This window comes from Maylandia zebra, linkage group LG1 (assembly GCF_041146795.1).
Source record: "Maylandia zebra isolate NMK-2024a linkage group LG1, Mzebra_GT3a, whole genome shotgun sequence".
Lineage (NCBI taxonomy): Eukaryota > Metazoa > Chordata > Actinopteri > Cichliformes > Cichlidae > Maylandia > Maylandia zebra.
In genome coordinates, this window is record NC_135167.1 from 14917092 (window position 1) to 14939694 (window position 22603).

General features: G+C 39.2%; 1 protein-coding gene across 1 annotated transcript in view; it reads right to left on the reverse strand.

Annotated features, from left to right (window-relative positions):
- The window catches only part of smyd3 (SET and MYND domain containing 3), a 105517-nt gene that overhangs the window by 76304 nt on the left and 6610 nt on the right, over positions 1–22603 (reverse strand). The window lies entirely within an intron of this gene.

Here is a 22603-nt window from a genome sequence, read left to right on the forward strand (position 1 = left end):
TCAGCTCAAGCATACTTCTGTCATTGTACTGACCTTTCACCGTGAAAGGATGTCGTCTTATCCTTTTCTATTCATCGCATTAAACTGACTGTGTGCGTCCATTATCTCATTTTATCTGTCTACCCAGCTCCAATTCGATTGTCGTTTAAGGGCAATACTTTAGGTGCACTCTCCTCACCGTCACCATCGGTTAGTCTCACCACATCACATAACTTGCCTGTGTCGGAATGGCGACATGTGACAGCTGTGCGTCCACTTGTGGTGGTGTTTGTGTGTATTTTTGTGAGTATGCGTATGCCTCCGAGGTCTGCTGTGTTTCTCTGAGTGATACTGCTGTCCTTTCCACTTTGTCTGTCAGCCTGATAACAAGCCGGAGCACCGCAGTGTCAGCCTGCTTCATGAGGCCAATTACAGCCAGTAGTGGGGGCATCACTAAAACACACAAGTTGTGACTCACAGGAATCTTTTCAGTGTGTGTGTGTATGAGTGCATACACATAAGTCAATGTAGGCTATTCAAATCAATTATTTATTATACTTGCAAATGTCTTGAGCCATCCCTCATTTCTTTATGTTTTACTAGGAAAATGAGAAATAGGTGCAGTGATTTATTTTTTAACCCTTTAAGATCTAGCATAGAACCAAGTCCGCCAGAGCTTATATTATATTTTTTCATGTTGTAGTGCCATTTTTGGGAGCATTTCAAGTTGATATACATCAATACAAGTATTATAGCCCACATTTTAATAATATGTCTGCATTAAGTGCATAGTAATTACATAAATTGCAAAAAATGCAATAAACTACAAAAAAATTGAAAATCGTTTTTGTTTTTTAACATATATTTCTAGTTAGAGAAATTTAAGAGGCTTATCCCTCTAAACTGTAAATACAAAAAAGTTGCACAAAATAGTTTCCCACCACAGGAAATTTAATTTAAGTGTCTTCATAGTTTTATTTTTGAAATACACCAATTTTTATATACTGCAGGAAAAACGAAAATAAATATTATAATGCAAATTTGCAAAAAAACAGCATATGCATCAAAATAAACTATTTCCAGCAGTGCAATGTGAGTCCTAAGCATCCCAGAAACGACACAGAAAGTCATAAAGTCAAACATAACTTTTAAAAACACAAGTATAGGCTCATAAGGCCCTGATGGTAAAAAAAACTACATTTCCGCAAAATAACGTCACTTCCGGTTTCGGGCAGGTCATGTCGTACATGCGATCGTTCGCACTGACGTCTATTTCAATGTAGGAAGTGTTACGAACAGCTGATCGGATTGGCAAAGCGTGTTTCTGGAATATTATGTTTTTGTTGCTGCAAGTGCTTTTTATGCAATTTTTGCAAAGCTATATGTGGAAGGAAACTGTGATCTAGGACAAGCTGATGGCATAAGATGTAAGTACAACTCCTCCGGTTTCATATGCAAAAAAAATTACTGCGCTAGCTTATGTGGTTGCAGTGCTACTGGGATTTAAAAATAGTTGCGCAAAACGGAGCGTGCCCGCTCCGACCAGCTTTAAAGGGTTAAGTAGTTTTCAGGAAAAGTTCTCCAGGTTTCTTGGAGGACATTCAAAGCTCTTCTTTGAATGTTGTTGCCTTTTGTTCTGTTCTCTGTCAAGATGATTGCAATGCTTGAGCAATATTGCGGTCTGGGCTCTGGAGAGGCCAATCCATGACTTACAGTGTCCCCTTATGTTTTTTCTATCCAAGTATGGTTTTATTGAATTAGCACAGTGTGTTTGGGATCATTGTCATACTGAAAAATCTTTTTTATAAATATCTTGTGTAATTTTATTATTTAATTCCAGTGCACACCACTTTGTGTTTTAAGGTGCTTTATAAATAAGGATGGATGGAAAATTTAAGCTGTTGCCAATCAGATCCTTCCCAGATGGTTTTGCATGGTGGATCAAAACCTGACAGAACTATTCTGCATTCAAAATTCCAGCATCAGTGGCTGAAATTCAGCCCAAACCATCACAGACCCTCAGTTTTGCAGACACTCACAGTTGTAGCTCTCTCCTGACCTCCTCTGTAGATATGGATGATTTGAACCAAACATTTCTAAATGTATCACTTCATGAGTTCTTGTGTGCATACTGCCCCCTTTTCTAACCATTTCCCTTCCTTAACAAAAGGTGGTTTCTTGACAGTCACCGTTCCACTGAGACATTTTTGATGACGCTTCAGTAAACAGCAAACTGAAGGGCCAGATGCATCTCTCAGGTCCTCTGTCAGGTTTTTAATGGATTTCTTTAGTATTTCTTAAGGACATGACCTTCAGATAGTGTTCATCTGCTGTACGTAGCTTTTTAGACCTGCCTCTTTTGTCCTCCACTTGACCAGTTTCCAAGGTCAGCAAGCTTGGTTAGCAAGATGTATTGATAAACTGTATGGCTGCAATGCACAGACACAGATACCTGTTAATAAGTGCTAAGTATTTCATGTCGGGGAAAATGGATCAAAAAGTAAAATACCTGCCTGACCTGTCACATGGGAGGGAAACAGATTGAAGTGAGTCTCAGAAAACAGCCATCAGCACCAGAGAAGGTTTCTACACGGTGCTACAGATTTTTAATCCCACTGAAAGAAAGTCTTTGTTTCACATCTTATACTTAAAGGCGCAGGTTTATTCACACTGTAGTTTTCAGACTTCTACGCAGGATTAATTTTACAGCCAAGGAGCTCATCGCTTATTTTCTACAAAAGAAAAGAAAATTTTAAAAAAAGACAGAGACAGTAAAAAAAAAAAAAAACCCCCACAAAAAACCCCTCTAACTCCATGGTAGACCACTGTATGACAGACACATGCTTCATGAAATCATGAAACAAATGACAAAGCAGAGTGCTTAGAACCTAGCATTCATTTCATTCGCTAAAGAATTTCTTCACATTACCAACAATGGAGCATAAGCACTGACAGCCGAACACCCCAAGGCTGGTTTAGCGTGAGCTAATATACAATAATAAGTTGCAAGTCTTTATGGATTTATCATATAATAAGGAAAGAAAATAGAGAAAATAATAAAAATCCTACTAATTAAATCTGACAGCGGATGGTATTATGAGCTCACACACGAAATATGAGATAATGGAAAAAAAATGTTATGATGGATTTAAATACATTAAGCCGGGGCTTATCTTACTGAAAACGGCACATTTGATTAGATTGGACATGCTGGACCTATGAATGCAGTAGATGACATTAGAAAGAGCTTAAAGGCAAAATCTGAAATGTAATATAAACAAATGCGGCGCAGGTCTGACCAAAGGCTGTAGAGTGTCAACATTAGTGACAGAAGTTAAGTGTTTCCTGTGAGCGTTTCATCTATCAGCGTGTGACCAGACTCGATTGTTGTATTTGGCTCAAGGCGCCTTCAGTCTTGTACAAGTTTCCAAAACACTCTTTTCTTTCCTGTTCTTCCCTCCCTGCTCTCTAGATTCTGCATTTTACAGCTGTCCTTCCCATCTGTCTTCCCCCCCCCCACCCGTTTTTTGTTATGCTGCTGTGTCCTATTTGCCTTTCCAGCTTGGAACTCAACCCTAAATTTATAGTTTCACCCTGGGACAGAGTTTCGTGAAAGCAGAGTTATTCTTGTCATGTTGAGACCAACCAGAAACACGGAAGCCACCCACAGTTCATGAAACACATGCCTGGAGTCTGAGACACAGAGTAACAACAGATAGGATAAGGGCAAACCTAAACACAGACAGATCATAACTAAAAGCTGCAAGGCACAGGAAATCCATCCATCTTCCACAGGCCAGAGAGCAATCCTGGTGACAATCCCATTTTTTTAAACTTCTGTACTTGTTTCCTTTCACTGTGACCCCTCGGACGCTGCACATTGTAGAAGCTACACTGCATGTTCATGTACAGCATATATTAGGCAATTTTCCATTAGAAGGTAAACAATGACATCATGTGTTCAATATCTGTTTCAAATTGAATTCCATTATAATCATGTAACCAAATTATTTATTATGTGATTTGTTCATATTTTTGCAGGCTAGAAAACCATTGAATATGCTAAACAATCTCTGGGAAGGATTGGTTTCTGAATTATTATATTAGATGATTTTTTTTGTCTTTTAAAATTTCATTTCACCTGCTTTGTGCTGGGAAACAATAACATCTTGATTAAAAAAAGAAGAGAAAACTGTTTTAAGGAGGACCTGTTGTGATTTTCAGCTCTATATTTTTATTCTTAGACTTGGATCAGAGCAGGTTTGCATTACTCACAGCTCAAAATAAGTCTTATACATCTTATACTTGGCCTTGGGGCAGCCCCTCAGTTCATCCTCTCATTTTTTTATTTTTTTTTCTGCCCCCTTCACCCTTCTTTAAAGCCAGACTTCTTCTGATTGGCTACCACAAACAAACAAAGGAAAACACAGAAAACCAAAAGGCCTCTTTAAGTCTTTTAACACTTCATCGTACTATGTTTGAATCTTAAGTCAGAACAAAATTTATAGTGACAACAGATAAAACACTGGCCACTGACATGCTTAAATCTAAAACAATGATGTGATTTTTGCTATTTTACATTTTTACACCAACACACAAAGTCAAATGATTAAGATGTGTTTGAAGCAACAAAAGCACTGAATTAACGGTTTAGGAATTACAGACATTTTTATGCATAACCACCAATTTTTAGCATCTCAAAAGTAATTTGACTACTGACTGAAACTGTTCGAAAGCATACTCCAAAAAGCAAAATGACACCAGAATTTCTTACAGCAAAAAAATGGGCTATTCTTCAACAGCCAGGTCAGTCATCTGATCTCAGCCCAATAAAACATGCTTTTCAGATACTTAAGACAAAGCTGAAGGCAGAGAATCGTAAACAAGCAGCAGCTGCAGGCGTCTGCAGTAAAGGCCTCGCAGAAATCTTAAGGGAGGAAAACACAGCAATTGGTGATGTCCATGACTATTAAAAATATTTCTTATAATTAAAATGCTGCTAGTTTGTTCAATTACTTTTGTACCTCAGAAATTGGGGGACTATTTATAAAAATGGCTGTAATCCCGAAACATCTAATTAAATATTTGATTAGACCTCTTCAATTAAAGCTGTCTGTATTGCGATCACGTTTTGATTGATTTTAATGTGTCGTGATGTAGAAAGGCAGAATTACAAAAAGATCCATATGGGCCTCTCTGAATACATCAATACACAATCCTAAAATTTAGAGAGTACATTTGGGCACAAAGGTTGGTAGTTTGATACTGTACTGTAAGATGAAAAGGAATACCATTTCAAATGACCAATATCAACATAAAAATCTGTCAAACAAAACGAGACAAAAGGTCACTGAGAAAAGAGAACCGCATGCAGAGATGGGACAACAGATAGAAATCCAGACAGCTTATCAGTAGCAGTATAAATGTACAGCTGCAGCACAGAAACTGCTGTTATGGTGATCGCCTAAAGGCTGATAAACACTTAGCACTGACTCAGACATGAGCACCAAGAACAGATATGGTCACATGATCCAGGTATTCCAGCAGGACTGAAGACGCTTTATCTTGGCTAAAGGTAACTGAATATTTCCTCTCTTTAAGGAGTTGTATGACACTCATGAAGACGAATACTTTCGCCCTTTACTCGTTTCACATCAGAGAACTGGGCAACGAAAATCCAATCATAGAACAAAGATCGCGTAAAAGACGTGAACCTTCTGAAATTTCTACCACCACGCCATCAAAAACTTTGAAGTTTATCAGTTTCAGCAAGTGTTGTATTCGGGATCATTCGGTTCATACACCCACCCACACGCATACTTTACATTTTCTACACAGTATTTCATGATTCAAATACAAAGATGGCGCTGCTCTAGCCTCCAGGCAACAAGCAATACAAGTTCAAGAACATATGCTCCTTGACGCAGTACAATGTGTGACATCAACTGATTTAACATGGTCTAAATATAGATGTGCACAACAAGAACAGACCGAGAAGGTCAAAAAACAAAAAGCATAGAAACTGATAATGACAAGGATACGACATTCCTTAGTCTTCATCAGCTAGTTAGTCAGCAAAATAACCCTATTCCATTGTTTAATAGAAGTGACTCATTTTCATACAGAGATTATGATTCCCCCTAGGAAGCACATCCATCTCATCTCCAGCCATGCTCTGTTATTATTATGCTTCCTCTTTTCCTCTGTCAACCGCTCCTTCCCTTTATCCCTTTCCTAACTCTTTCTTCCAGCTGCCTTTTTTCTGCTCTTCGTCTCCCTCTGTGTCTCTGTCAGATGTTGTGTGAAGTGATAGTCTTCTGGATGGCAGCTCCATGGCTGGACTGCAGGCACAGTAGGAAAACTCATGAATAATATTAGATGGTTTTCATTAGTAGCACGTAGGAAAAAAAGCAGACTCTCTCTCTCTCTGCATGACTCACTTCCTGCTCTCAATGTCATTTTTTCTCCCCTAACATCATCATTTGACTCCTTCGTTCGCATATTTTCTCTTTTTAAAGCCACCTGTCAGTGTCATATCTAATAATGTATACATTCAGGGGCCACTTTATTAGGTACACGCTGCTAGTACCGGATGTGGACATGGTCAGCAGCAATGCTCAGGTAGACTGTGGCATTCAAACAGTGCTTATGTGGTATTAATGGGGGCCAAAGTGTGCCCAGAAAATATCCTCCACACCATTACACCAGCCTGAGCCATTGAAACCAAGCCAGGATGGATCCTTGCTTTCATGTTGTTTATGCAAAATTCTGACCCTACCATCTGAATGTCACAACAGAAATTAGGATTCATCAGACCACACGATGATTTTCCAGTCTTGTAGCCTTAGCTACCTGTTCTTGGCTTTCTGCTGCTATAACCCTGTATGCTTTGATATATTGTGCTTCCAGAGATGATCTTCTGCATACCTCCGTTGTATGAATAGTTAGTTGAGTTATAGCTGCTTTCCGATCAGCTGGAAGATGTCTGGCTGTTCTCCTCTGACCTCTGACATCAAAGCATTTTTGCCCAGTGACCTGCTGTAAACCCCAGAAATTTATGTGCAGAAAAATCCCAGAACATCAGCAGTTTCTGAAATGCTCAGACCAGCCCATCTGATGCCATGTTCAAAGTCACTTAAATCACCTTTCTTATTCATTCTGATATTCAGTTTTTAACTTCAGAAGGTTGTCTTGACCATGTCTACATGACTAAGCTGCTGAGATGTGATGAGTGCCCTAACTTACATCCTGTTTATCATTCTTTATGAACATAATAGGGATCATTCATGATGTATTCAATAAAGGGGCGTCCCCTGGGAAGTGAAACGCTCATCTCCTGCTGCTGTCGCACTTTCAGGCATGGTTACCAGGGTAACCCTATAATGCATTTACCACATATGGCAATCACTGATGTTCTTCCCTGAATGTTGTTGACTTTCAGTGTATTCTTGCTGCCATGTCACTGTAAACCGCTTCCTGTGTAGATTCCACCTAACAATCGTTTCCCATAGATTTATACTCAACAGACTTCTTTTAGAAACAAACAGTAGCCCCCGTTTGCCAATAAAAAGAATGCCGCTTTAAAGGACTTGATATTTTACTTTGTCCATCTTTTATATACAGTATATTAGTGCTGGACATCACTATAATTCTGAACAGATAAAATGTCAACTGTGGCTTTTCAAGTGGACTGAATAGATTGTAATACTTCCTACTGACGAACGAGGGGTCTGTATAAATTTAACTCACACAGTTCATTAATATACAACAACAACAATAATAATCCATCACTAAATCTGTTTAACAGGGCAAAGGTACACAATCACTTAACACTACTAACACTCTAACATTACTGCCAGCACATTTGTAAAATTGCACTGCTGAATGGCTCAATGGCTAATGGTAATTAGCAAGAACACTCTTAAGAACTGGGAGGGTTACAGCGACAGCAAAGACAGATGACGAATAAATAGAAGCAACCACAGAAAACACCTTTACCAACAGTGGAGCTGTGTCTGCCGTTTGAAGGTTTTTCACTTCATTTGCGCCACAAAGTTTGGAAGAACAAGTTCAAAAGGACTTTGTTTCAAAGCTGCACCTCACATCTTCGCTGTGGAAACAACGAACGCATCCCATCGTACCGAACACAACAACAAGCAGCCTTTTAAGGGTGGACCCTATAATCCTCTGGGAAATCTGTAACTTTAGTCAGCATTGTTTTGTGATTTTATTTTAAGGTTTATTTGTTTATTATGATTGAAAAGCTCACTTGTGCAGAAATAATAATAATAATAGTATTGTGACAACTGGGAACTGGCCAGAGTTTTAAGAAACAAAATGCAAAATTACCCGTTTTTGGAAAAAATGCAATTGGGATTTTCCTGACATGAATCAACAATCAATCACAAAACAGTCAAAATAACTTTTTTTACTCAAAGGGGGCACACACAGACTCGAAAGACATCAAAAGAGACGGTTAATCAAGACAATGCTTCGTCATACGGTTCCCTTTCATCTTGCAGAGAATTTTTCCCCCCTTCACAGTAGAATATGTTCAGTAATTTTAATAGTCATCAAATTCTAGATCAAATTAAACTGAATGTGTAACAATAAGTATTTTTACAAGAAAAAAAATCCTTTTTTTTCTACATAGTTTACAATGAACGCCATTTAAAAAGAAATGAGCAGAGTCAGTGAAGTATAACGTATAGAATGTGGTGCCTACTTTAATTTTTTTCCTCCAAACAACAGCGATATGCTTTTATGACTTTGTAGATCAGGAAAGCACAAACACAAGCATGTTTTGTTTTTAACACAAACGCCTCGTCTATGACACAGATGTGGATAAAATAGAAATTAGCGAAGAATTAAAAAATCCAGAAGTGAAAGAAATACAACAGGGAGAAACATCAACATTAGAAAAAAAGAAATAATAAAACGATGTCACTCAAAATTAGGTGAAGTGACTGAAAAATGCTGGATTTCTCCATTGATATGCAGGAGGATAGATCGCTGCGCTCACATGGGCGTATATGTGGTAAATTTTGTTAAGTCTACGCTATCAGACACCTAATTAGGCCTACCTCAGCATTCCTCTGTTGGTGTGTGTAGCATGATAATTAATTTCCCGCGAGTATTGGCTGCTACATGGCATCCATGAGATTTCGTTTGTGTGTGCGTGTGCGTTTGTGTATGTTAATAATTAGTGGTATTCTCGTCTCTGGGCTGTCCAGTCGTGCCTGAGTGAGTTTTCTCATTTTCAGGCTGAGCGGTCAACACAGCGTGGTACGTCTCACTCCAACATGACAAGTAATGGTGTGTGAGTATATATGTAAAATAAAAATATTAACATAAATCCACTGCCATGGACTGTCATGATACCTCCGTTATTAACTTATCGTCCAATTTATGAGCATGACTGTAATTTTTTTAGTCTGAGCCACTTTTATTTTATTTTCCTAGGGTAGTCTGTAATGGCTACAAACATTAAATGGTAGGGGTGCAACGATACTCGTATCGATATTGAACCGTTTGATACAGTGCTTTCGGTTCGGTACGCATATGTATCGAACAATACAATTTTTTTTTTTTTTTTTTATCAACTTTCCTTCTGAAGATGCTGTCTGTGTTAAGCGCTCAGTGGATCTGCGCTCGACAGTGCAGTCTAGGCGGAGTAGTCGAACGCAGATTCACTGAGCGCAGGGCAAGCTAGCGAGACAGAAGTTAAGCTCTCATTGCAACATGGCAAATTGAACCTCCCCCACCCTCATTCAGATCTGGCGTTTGGAACTATTTTGGTCTTCATGTGAGGTATGACCCTGAAGGTAAGCGAGTCATGGACAAAAGTAAAACAGTATGTTGGATGTGCCATGCAATGCTCAATTACATGGGTGGGAACTAGTGCGTTAGCGCAGTTAGCTCGTTAACGTGTCGACGCCGTCCAACCCCACGCACGGGGCGATCTGCGGTAGCTCGTTAACGGAGATTTGCCGTGTTGTGGCGTTAACGTCATTTTAACGAGATTAACGCTGACAGCACTAGTGGGAACACAATGAATATGACTGCACATTTACTCCGACATCATCCTAGTGCAAAGACAAGTGGAAGCAGACAAAAGCAACAACAAAGCAACATTAAATTTAAAAACTGTACGTTTGAGTTAAAATATATATTTATAATTTTAATAAATGACAAATTAAAAAAGCATGAACATTTTTTTGTATCGAAAAAATATCGAACCGTGACACCAAAGTATCGAACCGAACCGTGAATTTTGTGTATCGTTGCACCCCTAATAATATGGCCATATTTTCTTTTGGAAATATGTTAAAGTCTGGTTTTATAAGTCTGCTTGTGTTTTTGTCTTCACATTATGCTCTGGGCAGTATATTTACTGCCATTTCTATTGCCTGGAGCAAAGCCTGCGATTCCTGAAGGAGCTGTGAAGGAGACGATGGAGTTTCAGAGCTGGAGCTGTTCATGCGATCACCATGGTGAATATGAGCTGTTTGTATGATAATATGGATGAGCTTCGTGAGCTGATTTAGGTTTAGAGGGAAGACAGTGGGGGAAGTTTGATGTGTTTCATTGAGCACTGCAGTGTTGCAGCGACATATGTCACACTCACTTCCAGGACCACACTGTGACTCTATCTGGCTTCGGGACTTGTTGGACAGACCGAGACATTAATCTAAACAGCAAAAAGAAATGTGGAGCGACTCCACAAGTATAAGATAAGATAAGATCACCTTTATTAGTCCCACAGGTGGGAAATTTCGTTCGTTACAGCAAAAGTGCAAAGTTATGTAGCAGAAATTAGAAAACACTGGAATGAAATAAAATAAAATACTATATACAACTGAGTAAGAAAATACAAAAGTACAACTTTGTCAGAATCAACTGAAACGTAATCCCCGGACATGTTGTTGCTAGGAGATGTTTCTGTAGCCTTAAAATTGAAATGATATCAATGCAAACAGATTATTTGCTGAGGTAATTTGTCATTGTTGCTGATTTAACACACTGTTTGTGTCTCCTGATGGAGGAATCCAGAGTTAATCTGAAATGGTTCTGTACAATCACTATCCACTTCATTAGGTACACCTGTCGAATTACTTGTTAACACAAACATATAATCAGCCAATCAAATGGTAGCTACTCGATTAATTTAGGGATGTAGGCATGATCAAGATAACCTGCAAGTTCAAGGCAGGCATCAGAATGGGTAAATGGTAAATGGCCTGTATTTGTATAGCACTTTACTAGTCCCTAAGGACCCCAAAGCGCTTTACACATCCAGTCATCCACCCATTCACACACACATTCACACACTGGTGATGGCAAGCTACATTGTAGCCACAGCCACCCTGGGGCGCACTGACTTTAAACTGGATTGTTGCAGCAAAACAGGCTGGTTTTAGTAAACTGCTGCTCTTTTGGGATTTTCCTGCATTCTAAGTGAATAGTCCAAAAATGAGACATCCAGTAAGTGGCAGTTTTCTGAGGGAGAATTGAATTCCTTGTTGACCACTTGTTATGGCTAAGGTATGCAGAAGAGCCTCCCTGAAGGTTCACAATGTTGAATCTTGAAGCAGACTGGCTATAGCAATAGAAGACCATACCACATGCTGCTCTTGCCAGCTAAAACTGGAAACTGTGGCCAAAATTTAGACAGGGTGATGAAATTGGACTATAGAAGATTGGAAAAACGTTGCCCGCTCTAATGAGTTTTAATTTCTGCTGCAACATTTGGATGACAGAGTCAGAACAGAGTCAGAAGAGCATAAACAACATGAAAGCACGGATCCCTGATGCCTTGTGTCAACGGTTCAGGCTAGTGGTGATGTAATGATATGGGGAATATTTTCTCCCTTTAGTATCAACTGAGCATCATTTAAACACAACAGCCAACCTGAGTGTAGTTGCTGACCATGTCCATCCCTTTATGGCCACGGTGTACCCATCTTCTGCTGGCTGCTTCCAGCAGGATAAAACCCCCATGTCTCAACACCAAGCTCACATTACCTCAAACTGGTTTCTTGAGTTCATTCTACTCAAATGGCCTCCACCATTCCCAGATCCCTATCCCAAAAGCATCTTAGGGATTTGATGGAAAGGGAGATATCACATCAGGTTAATTTCAAATGAACTAAAATCTGAAGAATGTTTCCAGCATGTTGCTGAATCTATCCTGCAAAGAATTAAGGCAGTTCTGAAGGCATAAAGGGGGTCCAACCTGGTACTAACCAGCTGTATCTAATAAAGTGATCAGTGAGTGTATCATTTTTGCATGCTGACCATCCTCTGCACCATTTACAAAACACGCAGCTGAACAGTTTGTGTAACATTTGTTCTGGCTCTGCTCCCAAATGGACAGAAAAGGAAACCATTCATTTTAAGCTCCTTAATGTTTAATGTTTAGATTTTGATTCATTGAATAATTATTTGTAAGTTTTTGGCTGCTGCTTTTTTGGCTTAAATATTTCTTTTTTCTTAATTTACTTAAAAAAATGTAAATATATGTCAATATGTTGTCATCTGGAATTATTATACCCTGTTCACCATTACTATCCAGGAAAGACAGCTCCTGTGAAAGGTCCCTACTGCTCCACACGTTGGAGTAATAAAGCAAACATTTTCATGATCTTCTTAAGAAACTTTTTTCTTGTCTGCAGTGCTTGGAAGTGTGAAGACAACGTGAAACACATCCCTCTCGAAAGTGCTTGACAAATGAGCTCTTCCAGCAAAGGCAACAGAGCCAATTCCAGCAGAAACTCACTGCCAGCACTGTTACTGCTGTGTATTAGAATGCAAAGACTGTGCAAGTCTTGAGCTTTTTCTCATTTCTTTATATTTTACTAGAAAAGAGGGAAGCAGGTGCAACCTATAAAAAGGTGCAAACATGCATGGGAATACAGTATAAAAGGTAAAAAAAAAATTTATTTTTTAAAAAAAAGTGTTTCCAAAGTGTAGGATTCTATTAAGGTTGAAGGTGAACACAGCCTGAACTCTCTTTGGCAAGCTTTTTTGTAATTTCTTTAAGTAGTCTAGAATAATTCTCCAGGCTTGTTGAAAGACATTTAGAGCTTTTCTTTGGATGTTGGTAGGGCTGCTCGATTATGGCAAAAATGATAATCACGATTATTTTCACTGAAATTGAGATCTCGATTATTTGACGATATTTATTTAACAATAACAATGTATTGAATAATGACTTTAAAGATTGTCAAAAAATAATATAAAATAGTGTGCAAATACTGATAACAGTGCAAATGTTTGCAATATAAAAAATAAATGAAAAATGCAAACATCTATGTTTAGTGAACTTTGCAGTGTTGCTCTGTGGTGCAGCTACGACACTGTAGCAAAGTTTACACAATATTTCTACTTGATCCACGTCTGACTCCACGAACCCATAATGTTTCCACACCACTGAAGTTTTTTTTACCTCTCTTTTCAACCAACGGCAGTCACTCTCCTCTCCAAATAACTTCTGCTTAGCTTTCTGAGCTTCCCTCGGGTCCTCTTAATTGTTGTGACGCGTGTTCGAAATGCAGAGAGGTGCGCTCGATTTGCCACACGGAGCAGCGCAAGAGTAAAGCACGAGGGAGGGGCTAATAATCGGCTCAGTCATTTTTAATGATCGTTGAAAGCCCAGATCGTAATCGTGATTAAAATTCGATTAATTGAGCAGCCCTAGATGGCTGCCTTTCTTTCCGTTCTCTGTCAAGATGATCTCACACTGCTTCAATAATCTTGAGGTCTGGGCTCTGGGGAGGCCAGTTTTCAACTGATAGTGATCCATTGTGTGCCTTCTATCCAGGTATGCTTTTACAGCATTGCCAGTGTGTTTGGGATCATTGTCATACTGAAAAACGAAACTGTTGCCAATGGTACTGCATGATGGACTAAAACCTCTCAGTAGTTTCCTGTGTTGTGAGTTCCACCAATTTTGAAGAAATCTCCAACACCAAGGCTGAAAGGCACCCCGAACAATGGCAGAGTCTCCAGTGTATTTTAAAGATGGCTGTGGACATTGTTGCACCTCTCTCCTGACCATATTGACAATGACTGGAAGCAAAAACTTCATATTTGGACTCATCACTCAACAGACCTACTGCGCATCGCTTTCAGTCGAGTTCTTGTATAATTACGCAAACCTCAGCCTTTTCTCCCCAAGGTTGGCAAATAGTACATGAATCAATTGAAGGTCCAGACACAACTCCCACGTAATGTGTCAGGTCTTTGCTTAATTTTTCCCAATTTCTCACGGATATGACTTTCGGATTCTGGTTATCTGCTATAGATAGTGTTTTAGGCCTGCCTCTTTTTATGTCCTCTACCTGTCGAGTTTCCATATCATGTCATGATTTGTCAAAGATCTAATAGTGCAAAAATACCTTTATTTTTTGTAATCATTTTTCATTGATTCAACTAAAGAAATAGGAACAAATGATGTGTTTTTGTGTCAGGCTGATAATAATAAAGTGCCTAAAGACACAATTTAAATTGGCTCTTTGCTAAGTCTGTCATGTGTTTCCACAACAATGGTTCATCCCTTGAAGGACATTTCATGCTTGAATGAGTCATAGGTCAGTGTTAATTGGCTTAAATAAAAACATTCCTCTGTAACTGGTCAGGTACAAGGACTGGATTAAAAAGAAAAGCTTTGAGAAACCTCCAGAAAGTCTGGAGAACTACTGATCAAGACCACTTTAAAGAAATGAGAGGTGGCTCAAGACTTTTGTACACTAATGTAATGTTAGACAAAGCATCCATGAGTGTTAAACACTTTCTGAAGGTATCTGACTGCCATCTACTGTGTTCACCTATGCAATAACAGCACAGTCTGCACAGTTCATCCAATCATTACCCTGCAGGCATCTGCAGCTACACGGATTTAAGTGTGTGTTTTGTGTGTGTGTGTTTCACAGAGAGAGTTGGAGGGAACAGCTGCATCTTGAGATGTCTGAGTACCCTTGCTGAATTCTTAATGGTTGTTTAGAAGATGATTCACTGACACCTGAGGGGTCTCACACAGGATGATGAGGCATCACTTTCTTGTTGCCTCATTACCATAGTTAACAGATATTCTGTACAAAGGAAAAACACAGATACAAACCTAAAATACGGCCTTTGTGCTCCTAGTCCAGGTTTGGTCATTATTACTTCCTTCAGAGTTACTCAGAATCATGTTTAAATTAAGAATGGATAAAATAATCACAATAATTAAATAATGTCAAGACAAAAGCAAAAGTTGAAAATGTAGAGATCTATTAATTTAAAAAAACAAAACAAGAAAAGAAAACAAGGATAGAATCGGTTAGGATAAAAACCCCATCTGGAAAGATTACAGGTGGCATTATATTAACAATAATTTCAAAGTGTAGGAGTATATTTGCATTTCCACAATGATAAAACATATACGATCATACATAAGCATTGGAGCTAAATAGGTGTAGTAAATTTGAAGGTGATAAGAATTTTAAAAGCAAATATAAATCATAAAACCAATGGTTGTAAAGGGCATAAAGCCATTAGAAACATGCATAGTTGTGGTTTGATCTCACAGTAATGTCTGACGGCCAAATCTTGAACAACCTGAATTTACATTTGACAAAAGAAGTGTGCTGATATCGACTAAAATTAATTTTCGACTGTGAAACGTAGCCGTGTAGTACGTCTGCACTACAGATGCTCACATGGCTCCATAAAAACCCAATTCAACGTCAGAAAAACTGCAGGACTGGATTTCACAACCAGTAATTATCGGAAAGAAAAAACTCATCCAAACTGGTCAGAGACAGCAACTCAAATATTTTCTGGTTGAGTAAATGAATGAGTTAAGTACATGAATGCTTGCAATTTTATCTCAGATGGTTCTCAGAAAACTAATTTTACCCACATTGGTCTTTTTCTAGTTTTTGTCCCTTTATGCCAAAGAGAGACATCAGAATCCACAAGTAACAGATGCACCTTCTATGATCACAATAATGTGAATCAACAGGGAGCTTTGTGGATTTATCCAGATTTCTTCAGAATACAAACACACTCACACAAACACTGTGAACTACGCACATGCTGGAAAAACACAGGGTTTCATTAATTGTCTTGCAAAATACAAACTATGCCAGAAAAAACTAAGTAATCATCCCCCAGAGGATCGAATAAAATTTCTGTGTGTGCATGTGGTCCCCACAAGTACAGCAAAAAATGATAAACAGATGTGCTTGCTAGATGAATAATACCAAGCATTACACACATGGGAAGGTGTGTTCCCAGTTTACAGCAAATCACTTGGTTTGCAAATGATACAGCTGTGTGTGTGCGTGTGCATGTTTTGAGACACCTGGGTATCCAACTGCAGGAGATGAAGAACAGAGGGGAGGAGGAGGAGAGGAGTGAGAAGCAGATGCAAGCAAAATAATCTACCCCGGGAGTGAAGCAGGGAGCAGAGGCAGGTGGGACAAAATAAATGCTTCTGAACGATAAGGAATGAGAAGATGGAGGATACGGGTGAGGAAAAACTGAGAGAGAAGAAAGGGGGGAGCAGATGGGAAGAAAAAAAATGTGTAAGGAGGGAAGAGAGGTAGGGAGACATATGTCGGAATGAGCATATGGAAGAATGAATAAAAATGAGGAAGCAGGTTAAGAGAGGAGGAGGAGGAAGAAGAGCGGTGACTTGCCTTTTGAACCATTTCCCTCCTCTCATGTGCTCCTCTCTCTGTAGCCCTGTCAAAATGCATCTAAAGAGGTAATCTGTATGCTTCATATACCACTGCATTCACATACTCTTATCCGTGTGTGTGTGTGTGTGTGTGTGTGTGTGTGTGTGTGTGTGTGTATAAACTGCTCTTAAAATGTATTTAAAGAGAACTTATGCTCATTTCCAACTCCATATTTTTCCTTGGAGCAGCTTAATATGCTGTTCAAAATAAACCTTATTCATTTTGCACTGGACCTAAGTACAGCTCTTTACCTCATCCTGTGTCTGAAACAGGCAGAAGATGAAGGCCAACCACTGTTTTTGTACTTATAATGCAGATGTTTATAATAGTACAAGCAAGTCCAAACCCTAAATGAAAAAACGGCCCCAAATTCCTGGAGTGAGATTACTAAAAGTACAACAATATCATATTTGAATATATTTTTAAAAAACAAACAAACACAGAGCAGGGACAAAGAGGAGAAAAATGTCCCAGCATTTTATTTGTTTCTATTGTGGCTGGTACTGCTTGTGAAACACCAGGACACAACAACAAGGTAATTAACCCACCAACAGCATGAATGCTGGTAACTGAGTCAGTCACTTACATCAGAGGTTCTACAAAGATTCAGCACAGAAGTCGAAATCAGCTGTAAACCATTACGGGGCGTGGTAATTTCACAGCTGGCGTGTGCAACAACCAATGTGGCGACCATAAACTAAGCCTAACAATTTATACTGGCGGTTGGGATGTGTTGGAATCGCTGCAGTCCTCTGCTAAACAACAGGCGTCGTCATTTGGTGGTGGTATAGAAATAGAAGCAATCATTTCATCTTTTCTGTTGCAGCATCTTCCTCTCTATGATGTAAGAATCTCTGTGCTTATATAACACTGAAGTGCCAGTAAAGACCAACACAACTATACACGTCTTCAACAGGCTGGCACTAGCAAGCTTGGTTAGCAAGCTGCACCTACAAAATAAAGGAGTGGGACACAGGCAAAGCATAATAAAGTTTCATTTAACAAAACTGAAGCACAAACCTCTTGGATGGTCTGTACCACATACCAGGCCACACCATTTGTCAGATCCCTTAGGAGAAGCATAAAGCATAATAATCCACCAAATCACGCAGAGCTACCTGCTGTGCAGACCCCTTGTGAATAAGTGAGCAGCCAAATGTAGCTTCTTCTTCTTCTTCTACAATGTAAAAAGCTTCCACGGTCCTGAACAGCACAAACACAGTGGGGCGGTCCAGATTAGTGAAGCAAGTTAAGGCTGAGGTTTGGAACCATGTGGCTATTAGATGGAAGGTTAAGCCACCTTTCTTCTTATTGGCTGTCCCTCGCAAACACAAGGTGGGGCCAAAAGCAGAAAACTGAAACAGAGCATTTAGATCAGTCTGAAGCCTGACCTTTTTCCCCAAACAGAGATTACCTGCACATAAGCTTACCTCATTATCTTTGTATTTAATGAGGATTCATCTCAAGAGCATTTAAGAAATGTTTTTAAGACCATAACAAGCTTTCTCTTCTGTTTTTTTTTCTCCATACAGGTGATCCAGGTGTTTTGTTTGTTTTTCTTTCTTTCTTCCCCCCTTTCTCACCGTCTCTTCTCCCCTCTGGTTTTCTTTCTCTCCCTCTCTTTCTTTCATTCTTTCTCCCTGTCCTATCCCCCAGTCATGTCTGTCCCATTTGTAGCAATCGAAAATAAAATAAATACATAATTATAATAAAGGTCAATCAAATGGACCAATATGGCAAGGCCATGATGATCCACTTGGTAAAATAAATCTGCTTGGCATCTTTCTTGGCCTTAAGACAACAATTCTGATGGCTAAAGATCCAAACGGGACACAAAAAAAAAAAAAAAGGACCATAACAAGACTATTTAGTACAAAATACGGATTTCATAATAGAAAGCTGGCAAAATGAAGAACACTAAACGTCTAATCAAGCTACATCCATTTGCACACACATGCACCTCTGTTGGGTAACATCTAAAAATGTTCTGCGGTGCATGTGTGAAAAAGGTTTTTGTTTTCTTTGTACTGGCTTCCCTGTAACGCTGAAAGCAGAACAAAACTCTAACGTCAACTGTCAATATTCCTTATGTGCCTTGAAATGCGTAAGACCCCAAGAAAACTGGTTCATCTATCTTTCAATCAAACGTTTCCCTCTATAAATAAGACAAAAGCTTTAGCAGTTTTGTTATTGTTGTTTTCACTCTTCTACAGTGTGCATGTGTGGTCCAAAGAGACAATGAGTGAGAGATTGGTGTCACATATAAAGACTTCATCTGACAGAGATAATGCTGCCCTGCCCCCCTCACCTAACACACACACACACACACACACACACACACACACACGTGCCAGCCTCACTGCAGAAAGAACATATTTGAGCTCTTCTTTGGTCTGTCAAGCAAAGAGAAAAATCCTTTAAAGTGGGTGTATGTTTGATGTGTTATCTGTCCATGAGAGATCGAGTCGTGTCTTTCATATTTCCATCTTTTTCTGGAACTTCCTCTTTTATTTTTTCACCCATCAAAACAAACAGCCTGCACGAGTGTGATCATTTACCGTTCAGATCAGATCAGTGACCATTCCTGTAAATGGCAACTCAACTGGAACTGTAAAAAACACCATGCTTGGGAACTATAAATTACAGAGGTACGCCTAAACTATATCACTCTATCCCACACATTTAGCTCAGCATTGGGTTACCGGAGTAGATCGAACCCACTCAAGACAATTGTTGTGATCCCACCAGGCATGCCGCAGCATGTTTAATAAACAGCTCTCCTTTCTGCAGCACTAAAATTCACACCAGGTCTATTTTTTCCTGCTTTAAACAGATAACGAGGACAGAAAGGCGACACAGGATTGACACAGAGAATGTGGTTGATTTTCACGATAAAAAGACTCTTTGCAGAATAAACACTTCACGCTCTGAAACACTCCCAGTGTGATAGGACAGAGCAAAATGGCCAAAATGACCAAAGACATTTCTGATTTATCTTTTAAACTACAGACTAAAAGCCATTAAGCACAGAGCACATTGCGAAGAAACCAAGAAAAATTATGAATTTTCTGATGCAAATTTGTCGTGTAATGTATCTGCACACACTGAACGCACCGCAAAAAGTCACCAGCAAGCAATGATGATCTGGTCCGGATGTTTTTAAACAAAAAAACAAAGAAACTGAGATTCTGGGTTCATCAAATTCTCACAAGGCAGCAGCAGGGAGAATTTCAAGGCTTGATCCAGGAGTTGAAGCTGTATCATGACATGATTTCAGGATTTCAGTGGGAATGTTTAAACTCTTTTTAGCACAGTTGGAACCACATCCAAGGAGGTAAAGAAATATTTTCCGAGAGCTGACCCAGAGCAGAATCTAGATGTGTGTCTGAAGTAAAATACCATATAACTGTATATTCAGTACTGGTGCACATTTTCAACCAACCCATGGCTGCCAAATGCAGGTCTGATTGGTCAGATATGTGAAGACAAATCAAGCTTGATCCCTGCCTCCTATCAACGGTTCAATCTAGTAGTGGTATAACAGTCTGGTGGATTTTTTCTAAGTTGGGTCCCTTAGCACCAGTTGAGTAAAGCTTACACTCCACAACCTTCCTGAGTATTCTTGCTGATCATGTCCATCCCTTCATGATCACAGATGGCTGCTTCCAGCTGGATAACGCACCGAGTGACAAAGCTCAAATCATCTAAAGCTAGTTTCTTGAACATGACAGTTCACCGTTATCAAATGCCCTCTACAGTCACCAGATCTCGATCCAATAGGGCGCCTTTGGGATGTGGTTTAAAATGAAATTCACATCAGTGGTCAACAAATCCGCAGCAACTGTGTGACGCTATCGTGTAAATATGAACCACAATCTCTGAGGAGTGTTTCCAGCACACTGTTCAATCTCTGCCACAAAAAACCCTGACACTTCAGAAGACAAAGGGGTCCAAATATAATGTATAACATTATTATAAAGAGTTAAACTATTGAGATTTCCAATAAAAACTTTCCACCTCTGATGAATTTCAAAGTCTCTTCAGCTTTCCAAAAAGGAAAAACCTGGAGACAAAGAGATTGTTACACCTTGTTTTCTAGTTAATTGGCGAGCAATGTGGCTGCATTTCAAATGTGGTTTGAATTTGCATTTGTGCCGTGTGAATGGTAAGAAATTCTTCTAACTATAAAAAAACACTTCTCTTTATTTCCTGCCTTTGTTCTCCCCACCATCCCTCCTCACCCCCTCCTCACTCTCTGTCAGTCTGAGAACCTCTAGTTGTTTGTTTGTTGACCTCTGGCGATTTGATCCTACTGAGATGTGTGTGCTTCTTTGTGTGTGTTTGTGTGTGCGTATGTACTCCCTCGGCATTTATCAGTCATTACTTACATACAGCCTTCAAGGCCTGTAATTAACTTCAGCTTTGAAGCCCCCTACCCCACCACCTGCTCATTTCCTGCACGCACGCACGCACGCACGCACAAACATAAAGTACGTCTCTCTGTTCTTGCATACAGTTGCATAAATAATTGCACACTTGCACACATTCTTCAACACTCAGTCATGCTGTGAAGACTAATTGTGTTTTTAGTGAAAACAGGGAAAACACACCTCACATCTCTGAGGCCAAACTCTGCCTGTGCGTGCGCACGAGGCGTCCCTAATGTTTTTTGGTGATAACACAATTTGCAGATCTCTCACTAATGCTAAAAATCAATAATAAGATTCACACACTCGGGTTGATGAATGTCCACCTCACGACAAGCTGATGTAGCAAAAAGCACTTATTCGATACCTCAAAAACATGATCAACATGACCTATGGCCTGTGTCCTATTCTAAATCATCCCACACGCGCCCACACAAACCTGTGTTTGCCCACAGCACAGAGAAAAATAGCTGAACTCTGCAGAGACATGAACTCTAATTCTTTATTGATTTTATCTTGTTATAACTCTGTGTTCTTGTGTCTTTTGACACAACTGAACTGAATACATGTCAAGTTACAATGTTAAAGCTTGTAGCCAGAAGTCCTGAAACAGCGTGTAAAACAAAGAGACCGTCATGCCAGAAAATAAACAATCCCATATTTTTTTTGTCCAACTTTTTATCACAACCAATAGACACTTTTGATTAATAAGCAACTGCTACCGGCTGTGTGAAAAAGACAGATTGCACATCAAAAACACATGTTCCTACTGAAACAGCACCACTTGTTTTGTAGCCTTGAGTTAAAAACTATGCCTGTTCTTCAGACTCTTTAGACTTGGACCGAGGGCTACAAAGTACAAACTTTCACATACTGAAGTCCAAAGAAGGTGTTTTTACTCGTTCTATGGTCATGTGATAAGCTGGAGGAATTTTAGGAAAGGGTTCGTGGAATTATACGCGAGATTTCAGAGATTCCAGTAAAGCTTAGCTCAAGATTGTTTGTTTTAGGGGACGGGTCAGTCTGGATCGGCGGTGATAAACAAATTAGAAGCTGGGTTCAATCCAGCATTTTAATAGCAAGACTGGGCTTGTGAGATGGCTAGAGCTACAGCATTTGAAAAACTGTCATAAGAGACTTGCAAAGTTCAAGAATTATTATAGAAAATTGGCAAATATTGACATTTTTTTGCAGTGCGTTGAGAGAACAATATGCTATTTTGAAGAATCTACAATATAAATTCCTGTTTTTAATTATTTCACATTTTTTTGTTTACTACATAAACATGTATGTGTGTTCATTCTTAGTTTTGATGCCTCCAGTGAGAATCTACAATGAAAATAGTCAAGAAAATAAAGAAAAAACATGAAATGAGAAAGTGTGTCCAGACTTTTGACTGGTAGTGTATATAGTGAACCCTTCACTCAAAGAGGTCATGCCCTCCTAACGATACATCATCTTTTGTCTCAA